Source organism: Canis aureus, chromosome 7 (genome assembly GCF_053574225.1).
Source record: "Canis aureus isolate CA01 chromosome 7, VMU_Caureus_v.1.0, whole genome shotgun sequence".
Lineage (NCBI taxonomy): Eukaryota > Metazoa > Chordata > Mammalia > Carnivora > Canidae > Canis > Canis aureus.
In genome coordinates this window covers 14,924,099-14,936,924 of record NC_135617.1, presented here as the reverse complement: position 1 = coordinate 14,936,924, position 12,826 = coordinate 14,924,099, and the positions used below count along the sequence as shown (strand labels likewise).

The following is a 12,826-nucleotide window of genomic DNA, read 5'->3' as shown; positions in this document are numbered from 1 at the left end:
ATTAAAAAATTTTTTAAAGATTTTTGTTCTACTAATGCAGGGATATTAGGAAATCTATTCATACAAGGCATATTAACAGATATAAGAAGAAAAACATTGTAAGATTAAATCCCTTGATTTATTACTATCATTTAGCACTGTATTAATGTTCTAGTCAATGCATTTGATAGAAAATTAAATCTCAGAGGTATAAAAATTATAAAGGAGATAAAAATCATTTGCAGATGATGAAACTTTTTACTTGGAAAAGCCCAAAGGATAAACTGAAATGAAAAACTACTATAAATAATAAAAGAATTTAATATACGATACATAAATATAATGAAGTCAATAGCCTTTACACACACAAACAAAAACCAGTTGGAAGCAATGGAAAAGGGGCACCTGATGGCTCAGTGGTTGAGCATCTGCCTTTGGCTCAGGTTATGATCCCAGGGTCCTAGGATCAGTTCCTTATCAGGCTCCTTGCAGGGAGCCTACTTCTCCCTCTGCCTATGTCAATGCCTCTCTCTTCAGTCTCTCATGAATAAATAAATAAAATCTTATAGATTTTATAATAGATAAAGAAGATTAAGAATTAAAAACTTCCAGTTATAAAAAAATAAGTCATGGAGATGAAAAGTATCGTATAGGGAATATAGTCAATAATATTGCAATAATGCTGTATGGTAACACATGGTGACTATACTTACTGTAGTGAGCACTGAGGAATATATATCACTGCCAAACCAATGAACATCTGAAACTATTATGTCAATTACACTTCAAAATATTAAAAATTGAGAAAAAATGAAATGAATAAATATACTGCAGCATAAAAAAAGAAAAAGAGGGAGATGCAATTCTGAAGTGCTCTCTATAGACTCCTTGCCTTTGGAAAGGATAGAGTGGAGTAAGATAATAATGATGACAACTTAAGATTTCTGTTTAGTCCTTTTCAAAGGGAAGAAAGTGTATCAAGAAGCAGGTCCCACCAGCCATTAATGAAGAGATTCCATATATAGAGAAGGTTGAAAGTCTATGCATGGTCTAAAGTCATGCACTGATGCATGAAAGTAAGAGAAAACCACCCTGAGAGGCATTTTCCTACCTAGCAGATTGGTAAAAATTAGAAAGTTTGACAAAACACTCTTTTGGTGAGGCTGTGGGGAAACAGCCTTACATGGCATGTAGCTGACAGACGTGAATACTGTATGTCTATGGAGGATATCAAAATTACAAATTCAGGGATCCCTGGGTGGCGCAGCGGTTTGGCACCTGTCTTTGGCCCAGGGCGCGATCCTGGAGACCCGGGATCGAATCCCACGTCGGGCTCCCGGTGCATGGAGCCTGCTTCTCCCTCTGCCTGTGTCTCTGCCTCTCTCTCTCTCTCTCTCTCTCTCTGTGACTATCATAAATAAATAAAAATTAAAAAAAAACAAAATTACAAATTCATATATCATTGGGTCCAGCTATCTCACTTCTATATGTATACAGATATACTTACACACATGCAAAATAACACAAATACCTTATTCATCACCGCTTTTATGAATACATAAAAGCAAAAATAATGGAAACATACACATAAGGGAGAATCAGTAAGATACTGGTTTGATATGTTCAGGTAAAAAAAAAAAAGAGAGAGAGAGAGGCCTTCCTACTTTCTGATATGGAAAGATTGCTACAATTTATTAAGTAAAAAAAAGAGAAAACTACAAAACTGCAGAAAGTGCACGTATAGTATATGCCACCTTATGAATAAAGAAAGGAGAAAAATACACACACACCCACACACCAAATGAGAGCATAAACCAGAAAGACAGCATAGTTTACAGGCAAACAGGAGGGCCAACACATAAGAGAAGCAAGGAATTCCCAGGAGCACAGAAGGAATTCCAGAATGATGCTTGTACATTAAATGTGGGAGACAACCAACCCAAACTGAAGCAGTGAGACCAGGAGACAGACATAATGTCAACACCAAAATTCCTTTTTGCTACTGTACTATGTTTTATTTTTTTATTTTTTTTAATTTTTATTTATTTATGATAGTCACACAGAGAGAGAGAGGCAGAGACACAGGCAGAAGGAGAGGCAGAGACAAAGGCAGAGGGAGAAGCAGGCTCCATGCACTGGGAGCCCGACGTGGGATTCGATCCCGGGTCTCCAGGATCGCGCCCTGGGCCAAAGGCAGGCGCTAAACCGCTGCGCCACCCAGGGATCCCTGTACTATGTTTTATTAAAAAAAAAAAAAAAGATTTTATTTTTTCATGAGACACAGAAAGAGAGGCAGAGGGAGAAGCAGGGTCCTCGCAGGGAGCCCAATGCAGGACATGATCTCTGGACCCTGGGATCACACCCTGGGCCAAAGGCAGACACTCAACCTCTGAGCCACCCAGGCATCCCTGTGCTATGTTTTAAATCTGAGAACTGGGATCCCTGGGTGGCTCAATAGCTTAGCGCCTGCCTTCAGCCCAGGGTGTGATCTTGGAGTCCTGGGATCAAGACCCACATCAGCCTCCCTGCATGGAGCCTGCTTCTCCCTCTGCCTGTGTCTCTGCCTCTTTCTCTCTCTCTCTCTGTCTCTCATGAATAAATAAGTAAAATCTTAAAAAAAAAAAAAAAAACCTGAGAACAGAATATATGGGGAATGAGCTGCTAATGTCCTTATTCTTCTCCCCACGCTCTGCTATAGATCAGCAGAGGATACACATTACTACCCAATGCTGTTCTGCTTTGACCTATTCCTGAGAGCAAAGAGGTGGGTCCTGAACTCAGGAGCAGAAAATACAGAGCAGCCTCTAACCCTTTTAGAGAGCTAACACCTGGTCACTCCTGTAACTGTAACTCTGTCAGTTGCTTTGATGCTGACAAGCATGGCTCAGAACACATTCACGATCTTGCCCACTGACTTCTCCAGAAAGAAGTCTTAGAAACTCTGGGAAGCCAAAGCCAGACTATGTTCCAAAGATTCTCTCAATCCTCCTTCATCCAATAATGGCAATAGGTTTGTGCTTGCTAACCAGTTGTGCAAAACTAAACAATCTATTGTTTAAGCATAAATAGGTAGCTCTCAAAACTGTAAGAAAGGGCAATGAAATGATTACTGTAAAAGTAAAAAAAAAAAAAAAAAAAAGTGGTTTCCTCTGATGAGGATGACATGTTTGAAAAGAAAGAACAGGTGGCTTCTATGGCACTAAAAATATCCTATTTTTTTAAACTCTGGGTGTGATGGTGAGGAAGGGTCCTGGTGGTAAATGACTTTACATTATGCTTTAAACTGATGTATACATCTGTATACATTCTTTTGCATGTAGAACACATTTCATGGTAAGTTTTTATTTAATACCTTCTCCCCAAAATTGTAAAACTGAGTTTCATTTATTAGCTGGCCTATGATCAGCACATTATATTTCCTAGAACTGCTCACTGTTCTCTTCAAGCATATTTTGAAAGTTGATGCAAGATTTGAAAACTTAAATATATATAAAGGATATAAAAGTAAACATACAGCAATCCACGCCATGAAATACTGTCTTGAAATATATATGAAGAAAATCAAACTCATACAATCTATCCCAAAAGCTATTATATATTAAATCATTTCCATTCAGATGCAATAAATTTGAAAATCTAATTCAGATACTGTCTGAGCTAAAGTTGACTTTTATACCTTCAGAAAAGAAATTTGTTGAATGAAAATAAGCAAATTAGAATGGTATGAATTCCATGCAGAACGGAACTACATAAAGATTCCAATAAATATCATGTTCACCTGTAAATATTTAATATAACTATAAAAAGCCTCTCCATCTAGTACAGATAAGAACTTTAACCCAGGTCATAAATCTATAAACTTACTTTACAATTTGAATATTCTACTAATTCAAACACAACTTTCAATATGACTTAATGAGCCTTTGCCATTATAGCTGAAATGTAAGCTATAATGTCAAACTCTTTAGAAAAGGAAATCAGGGGAATCCCTGGGTGGATCAGCGGTTTAGCGCCTGCCTTTGGCCCAGAGCATGATCCTGGAGTCCCAGGATCAAGTCCCGCATCGGGCTCCTTGCAGGGGGCCTGCTTCTCCCTCTACCTGTGTGTCTCTGCCTCTCTCTCTCTCTCTCTCTCAAATAAATAAATAAAATCTTTAAAAAATAAAATAAAAAAGGAAATCAATGGAGTTGTTTAAATTATTAACTTTTAAACTATTAAACATTTGTCTTACTGTATCTTAGTCACAAATTTATATTCTCTAAACTATTAGAGGAGTTAATTAATAGGTAATCCATCAAGTTGAATAAAATAAATAAGTTTAGGTCCCTGTACAGCCTCTCATTGTTAAGAATCCTGCTTTGAACCATTTAAGTTAAAAAAAAAAAAAAAGCGCTAGAGACACACACACACACACACACACACACACACACTTTGGCCAGGGAACTGCTAACAACTGCAGCACATTAATCAATTAGCAATGTCAAGGTCCGACTATTTCAAATCTCAACCATAAACTTCTTTCAAAAATAAAAATGTATAACACTTATAGTTTAAAAGTTAGCTGAGACTTTAACAGTCTCATCAATAAAATAACTCTCACCAATAATATATAGTGATACATCTTTGAAAATAAAAATGTAGTATCATTAATTGGTGATAGCTCAAAATTAAAAGCAAGATAGTGAAGAAGCGCATATTTGTAAGTTGAACAGATCGCCTATAAAAGAAGTTCTTATAGTCAATTTGATTTTATTTTTGTCCATGAAAAATTTACTATTTTTGCACAAATGATCCCCTTTAGCACTCTATTTGGCAAGAGCATGTTGTATCCATCAACTCTATAGTCATAAGAAAAAAAAAAACTTTAATGAAACAGTATGAAAGGAGGTCAGTAGTTTTTAATCATTACTAAAAGATTCTGGTGGCAGACATAACACTGTAGCCTTTCTTCAATCAAAAACCACATGGCAGTGACAAACTACAACAGCAGCACGATTAACAGCTGTGGAGTTCCCAGGCCAGACAATGCAGCTCCTGCTTGGGTACTCACTGTAACTGACTGGCACGACTGTCCTTGCTTCCGAGACTGAATAAATCCACAGACTTGACATTTTAATTTTGCCACACCATGTAAAACCCTCAAATAGAGGAAGATAAGAGCTTTTAAGAAAGCAATGTTTCCCACTGAACTGAGTTTTTAAAATGCTGTGAATCCTAATGCACCATTATGACAAAACAATAATTTAATTGTAACAAAGAATGTCATCAAGTAATAGAAGAGAGCCAAAAAAAAAAAAAAAAAAAGACAGGGATAGATTTTATAGTTTTATTTTAATATGGACAGAGAAAAACAATGTAGGTAATTTTTAATTCCATTTATGATACAAGACCATGTGGTAAACATATTCTTACAAAATCATAGTAGAAAAGCAATCATTCTAGAAATGGATAATCTGAATTAATTTAAAGTAACACCTGCATCTTCTGTAGGCTCAGAAGCATCAATATATTTATCAATTAAGATAGAAGTTTCTGTTTGTATCTCTCCCCACCTTGCTACCTTATATCAACTCCCTCAAAAAGAATATCAATATACCAAAGTCACTGAATCAGATTTAATACTACTTCAAATAGTGAAATAATTATGGTTAAATTATAAATAGCAAATTAAAAATGTATTATTTATACTAGTCACTGATGACCAAGTGTTAAAACTAAACTTTAATAAGCAGTATTGTATAGAATTAAATTCATTTGGTAATCAGAAAGACAGTTCAAATCTCCCATTCTAGGTATCAATTTCTATATCAAAGAAAATAAGATCAAATATTAGCTCAGGAGGATTGTGCTAATGTTTTCAAAAATTAATTGTAAATCCTTGAATGGATTTTTCAAAACAAATTACAGATAAGAGGTAATGTATATTATCCTATCAGTTTATCAGTTTATAATACTCAAAATAACTGCAAATCCTCAAGAAACAATGATTTAAGAAACTGCTTACTTTTTTCCAATTCAAATTCTCAACAGAAATTGTCCATGTATTTAATTTAATTATTTATTTATTTTAAGATTTTATTTATTTATTCATGAGACACACAAAGAGAGAGGCAGAGACACAGACAGAGGGAGAAGCAGGCTGCATGCAGGGAGCCCGATGTGGGACTCGATCCTGGATCTCCAGGAGCATGCCCTGGGCCAAGGCAGCGCCAAACCGCTGAGCCACCCAGGCTACCCAGAAATTGTCCATTTAAAGGTTAAGTACAGACAACTTATTCAACATTCACCAACCACCTACTATGTGCAAGGTACGTGGGATACAGAGATAATACACAGTGTCATTCCATGAGGAGATCACAATCTAAGAGAGGTGATGAAAACATAACTCTAGGAACACCTGGGTGGCTCAGTGGTTAAGCATCCGCCTTTGGTTGACGGCGTGATCCCGGAATCCGGGATCAAATCCCGCATCAGACTCCCTGCATGGAGCCTGCTTCTCCCTCTGTCTGCCTCTGTGTGTGTGTGTGTCTGTCTCTCATGAGTAAATAAGTAAATCTTAAAAAAAGACATAACTCTAAATAGAAGATGATAAGGTACATAATTGAAATATATAGAGTATATCCAGGAGGGTAAATGGCGGTGGAGTAGGAGAACCCTAAGCTCACCTTGTCCCATGAATACAACTAGGTAACTATCAAATCATCCTAAATACCCCAGAAATCAACCTGAAGACTGGCAGAACAAACTCCACAACTAAAGTGAGAGAAGACACCACAATGGAGAAGGTAGGAAGTGCAGAGACCTGGCTTGGGAGAAACAGATCATGGCCGCTGAAATGGGGAGGCATCCATCGCCTTGGAGAAGGGTGAGAGACTAGTGCACAGTGGCACACACAGAGAAAATAAATCCTCATAGCAACTGGCTGGGAAAGCAAGAGGGCCTGGATTTTGTGAGCTCTGGCAACCAGTGGGACTTAAAATCTAGAGTTTTTAAAGGTCAGAGGGCTTGGCTGGGATAGAACCCAGAAGTCACTGTGCTGCTGTTGAAGAGAAGGCAGGCAAATAGCACATGGACATATAGTGCGGAAACAGTGATCTGAAGAGTACCTGGGGCACACAGTAGGGAAGTTATTTGCTTATCTTGGAGTGCATCCCAGAGAGACAGCATTTGAAGAGAGACCCCTCTGGGAACAAAGGAACTGGCAGGCACCATTTTCCTCCCCCACTCCTTAACATAAGCACAGGGCCACCTGTGGGAGCCGCTCACTAGCTAACTTGCTTACACCAATACTTCTCCACCCCCGCCCATGGAACAGCCCCTTTAATTCACATTTACCTTAGTCCCAGGGCAGTGGGCCCCCTCCCCCCAGAAAACCAGTCCAGTCCCTTGCCCACACCTTATCTCCCCATGTGGAAATTTTGCCGGGCCTCAATTCTGCCAGCAGCGGTAACAGGTCTCAGCACAAACCAACCAGAGCACACCTAGTTAAGACCTGACACATCTGAGACACATCCGGCTAGCTCAGTTGGAAGGACATGTGACTCCTGACCTTGGGGTTGTGAGTTTGAGCTCCACATTAGGTGTAGAGATTATTAAAAAAACAAAACAAAACAAAAAACCAAACACTTGACACATTCAGACCAGGGACCAAACACTGCCACAACAGACACAGAGGGCATCTGCAGATGACTGACCTCAAGGATAAAGTAGCCAGGACACAACAATAGATTGCATGCAGCACATGCTGGACATACTCCCTGAAGTGCCAGCCCTAGATAATAGGGGACATTATATAATAAGGCATTATATGATCTCTCCACAAAGCCATTTGTGGATAATAATACTCTCAAGAATAGGATACATAGCTGACTTTCTTAACCCATAGAAACAAGCATAGGGACTTAGACAAAATGAGAAGACAGAGAAATTTGTCCCAAATGAAAGAACAGGACAAAGCCATGGCCAGAGATCTAAGTGAAACAGACATAAGGAACATGCCTGCTGGAGTATTTAAAGCAATGATCATAAGGATATTCACTGGATTTGAGTAAGGAGTGGAAGACATCAGTGAGACCCTTAACACAGAGATTAAAAAGAACCAATCAGAGATGAAGAGAACAATAAATGAGATTAGAAACACATCTGATGATATAACAAACAGTATGCTGGAAAAAGCAGAGAAATGAATTAATGACCTAGAAGATAAAATAATGGAAACTAATCAAGCTGAAAAAAAAAAAGAGAGAGAGAAAAGAATTACACAACATTAAGAACAGACTTAGGGAACTCAGTGATTCCATCTAACATAATAACACTTGTATTATAGGGTCCCAGAAGAAGAAGATAGTGAAAGGGGGACAGAATATTTATTTGAAGAAATAATAGCTGAAAACTTTCCTAATCTGGAATGGAAACAGATAAACAGATCCAAAAGGCACAGAAAAGCCCCCAAGAAAATCAACAAAAGCATATCCACACCAAGACATATTGTAATTAAATGGGCAAAATGCAGTGATAAAGAAAAAAATTTAAAAGCAGCATGATAAAAGAAGACAGTTACATAGGAGGGAAACCCCATAAGGTCATCAGGGGATTTTTCAGCAGACACTTTCCAAGTCAAAAGGGAATGACATGATCTATTCAAAGTGCTGAATGGGAAAAGTCTGCAGCCAAGAATACTCTATCCAACAAGGCTATCATTTGGAATAGAAGGAGAGAAAAAGTTTCCTAGACAAATTCTAAGAAGGATGTATGTACAGGCGTACCTCAAGAAGCCAAAAAACTCTCAAATAAACAACCTGACCTTACAACTAAAGGAGGTAGAAAAAGAAAAACAAACAAAACCTAAAACCACCAGAAGGAAGGCAATAAAAGAGATCAGAGCAGAAATAAATGATATAGAAGCTAAGAAAATGAAACAAAACAATAGAACACCTCAGTGAAACTAGGAGCTGGTTCTTTGGGGGGGAAAATCTATAAAATTGATAAACCTCTAGCCAGATTTATCAAGAAAAAAAGGGAAAGGTCTTAAATAAAATCACAAATGAGAGAGGAGAAATAACAACCAACACCACAGAATTACAAAAATTATAAAAGAATAGTATGTCAAACTATGCCAACAAACTGGACATCCTAGAAAACTAAATTCCTAGAAACATATAAACTACCAAAAGTGAAACAGGAAGAAATAGAAAATTTAAATGGATTACCAGCAAAAAAACTGAACCAGTAATCAAAAAAACCCAACAAACAAAAGTCCAGGACCAGATACCTTCAGAAGTTAATTATATCAAACATTTAAAGAAGTATTAATATCTATTCTTCCCAAACTATTCCAAAAAATAGAAAAGAAAGGGAAATCTCCAAATTCATTCTATGAGGCCAGCATTACCCTGATACCAAAACCAGATAAAGACACCACTAAAAAAAGAGAACTATAGGCTAACATCTCTGATGAACATAGATGTAAGAAAAGAACCTCAACAAAATACTAGCAAACCAAATCAACACATTAAAAAAAAAATCATTCATCATGATCAAATGGGATTTATTCCTGGGTTGCAATAGTGGTTCAATATTCACAAATCAAGCAACATGATACATCACATCCACAAACATAGGATAAAAACCATATGATCATTTCAATAGATGCAGAAAAAGCATTTGACAAAGTACACCATCCATTCATGATAAAAACCCTCAAAAAGTAGGTTTAGAGGGAATATACCTCAACATAATGAAGGTCATAATATGAAAAACCCACAGCCAATATCATCCTTAATGAGGAAAAACTGAGAGCTTTTCCCCTAAGGTCAGGAACAAAACAAGGATGTCTACTTTCACCATTTTTTATTATAGTACTGGAAGTCCTAACCACAGCAATCAGACAAGAAAAAGATATAAAAGGAATCCAAATTGGTAAGGAAGAAGTCAAACTTTCACTATTTGCAGCCAACGTAATACGATATATAGAAAACCTGAAAGATCCCACCAAAAAACTGCAAGAACTGATACATGAATTCAGTAAAGTTGCAGGATACAAAATCAATATACAGAAATCTAGGGTGCTTGTGTGGCTCAGTTGGTTAAGCATCTGCCTTCGGCTCAGGTCATGGTCCTGGGGTCCTGGAATTGAGCCCCACATCAGGCTCCCTGCTCAGAGAGGAGCCTGGTACTCCCTCCCCCTCTGCCTCCCTCTGCCTCTATCTGCCACTCCTGCTTGCGCTTGCTCTCTGTCAAATAAATAAATTGAATCTTTTTAAATAATATACAGAAATTTGTTGCATTTCTATTTCCATACACCAATAATGCAGCAGCAGAAAGAGAAATAAAACAATCCCAGGGAGCGTGGGTGGCTCAGTCAGTTGAGCGACTGACTCAATTTTGGCTCAGGTCATGATCTCAACGTCCTGGGATCAAGCCCTGTGTCAGGCTCACAGGTCAGCAAAGAGTCTGCTTCTCTCCCTCTCCCTTTTTCTCTGCCCTTCCTCCACCATGCATGCTTGTGTCCTCTCTCTCTCTCTCTCAAATAAATAAATCTTTAAAAAAAAAAATCCCATTTACAATTACACCAAAACCAAGATAGCTAGGAATACACCAAATCAAAGAGGTGAAAGACCTATACTCCAAAAACTATAATAAACACTGATGACAGAAATTGAAGATGACACAAAGAAATGGAAAGACATTCCATGCTCATGGATTGGAAGAATAAATATTGCTAAAATGTCTATACTACCCAAAGCAATTTAACATTTAAAGCAATCTCTATCATATCTCTATCAAAATACCAACAGCCTTTTCATGGAACCAGAGTAAAAAATCCTAAAATTTGTATGAAATCACAGAAGACTCCAAGTAGTCAAAGCAATCTTAAAAAAAAAAAAAAAAGGAAATCTGGAGGCATCACAATTCTGGACTTCAAGTTATATTACAAAGCTGCATAATCAAAACAGTATGAAACTTGCACAAAAATCAACACATAGATCAGTGGAACAGAATAGGAAACTCAGAAATAAATCCACGATTTTTAAAGTTTTATTTCTTTATTTGAGATAGAAAGTGAGGATGAGCAGGTGGGACAGGCAAAAGGAAGGGGAGAGAGAAACAGACTCTCCACTGAGCAAGGAGCCAGATGCAGGGCTCCATTCCAAGACCCTGAGATGCTTAACCAACTGAGTATCCAGGCACTCCTGAACCCACAATTATATGGTCAATTAAACTTTGACAAAGCAGGAAATAATATCCAATAGGAAAATATTGTCTCTTCAATAAATGGTGGTGGGAAAACTGGACAGGTACATACAAAAGAATGAAATTGGACCACTTCCTTACACCATACACAAAAATAAACTCAAATGGATTAAAGACTTTTAAATGTGAAACCTGAAACCATAAGAATCCTAGCAGAGAACACAGGCGGTAACAACTTGACATCGACCACAGTAACTTCTTTCTAAATATGTTTTCTGAGGCAAGAGAAACAAAAGTAAAAATAAACTATTGGGACACATTAAAATAAAAAGCTTTTTGCACAGCAAAAGAAATAATCAAAACTAAAAGGCAGTGTACAGAATGGAAGAGGATATATATTTATACACACACACACACACACGCACACACACACACACAGAATATTATTCAGCCATAAAATAAAACAAAATTTTGCCATTTGCAACAACATGGGTGGAACTAGAGAGTATAATGCCAAATGAAGTAAGTTAGTCCAAAGACAAATAATATGATTTTACTTATATGTGAATTGAAGAAACAAAACAAATGAGCAGAGGAGAAAAAAAGACAGAGAGAGATAAATTAAAAAACAGACTCTTAACTATAGAGAACAAACTGATGGTTACCAGAGGGGAGGTGGGGGTGGGAGGAAATAGATAAAACAGGTGATGGGGATTAAGGAAGTATTTGTTGTAATGGACACCAGGTGATGAATGGAAGTGCTGAATCACTACATTGTACATCTGAAACTAATAGAACACTGTGTTAACTGGAACTAAATTAAAAACTTAAAAATATATACATATATAAAATGTATATATAAAACTTAAATATACACACACATGTAAAGTGAGAGATGGCTGAAAGGAGTGACACCTTCAAAAGTTGAATTCAACTAATTTAATATGAAAGCCAATAAATAGCCAATTAAGAATAGGATTGTAATAAACATTGTTTGGTAGCAGGAGGGAGTGATTAACTTTAGAAATTAACTAAATTGTCTTTAAGATAATTTACAAGAAAATATGAGAGCCCTACCTCTGTCTTCACTGAAAGCTGGAATATTACAATTGAAGGAAGAGTTAAAAAAAGAAAAGAAAAAAGAAAAAAAAAAAGGAAGGTCCACCTTGCCTAGCAACATAGTAACAACGACCACAAGCATAAGTACTTCATTTTCAAATGTTTGCTTTCCTACATATTAATAGAGATTAGGAAATCTGTTTACTTTGAATGGAAAACAGGATTTCACCTACTATGACAATTATGATTGACAGGGTCTGCCTGCAGTGCTAGGTTGAGAATGATTCTGAGGCTGAATCCAGACTCAGCAGAACTGTTATGAATGATTAATAATGTCTGCTATGAGTAAAAATGGGGCAGCGGGCAGGGGAATGGAAGATATATGCTATGTACTTAACGTCTTTAATATCTTGCATTTTCTCTGAAAAAATTGTATCCTATTTGCAGGATCCCACAAAAAAGATGAATTTAACTCATTTAATATTAAAGTCAACTACCATCAATCAATCAAGAGATAAGATTACAATGAACACTGTTTGGGGAAATCTACCCAGGCCATAAGCCATTCTTTCTTTTTTCAGAAACAATCCCTGAT

The 12,826-nt window shown here is 37.0% G+C and overlaps 1 protein-coding gene across 4 annotated transcripts in view; it reads right to left on the bottom strand.

Annotated features, from left to right (window-relative positions):
* The window catches only part of USP45 (ubiquitin specific peptidase 45), a 73,094-nt gene that overhangs the window by 19,967 nt on the left and 40,301 nt on the right, over positions 1–12,826 (bottom strand). The gene's annotated exons all lie outside the window — the stretch shown is intronic.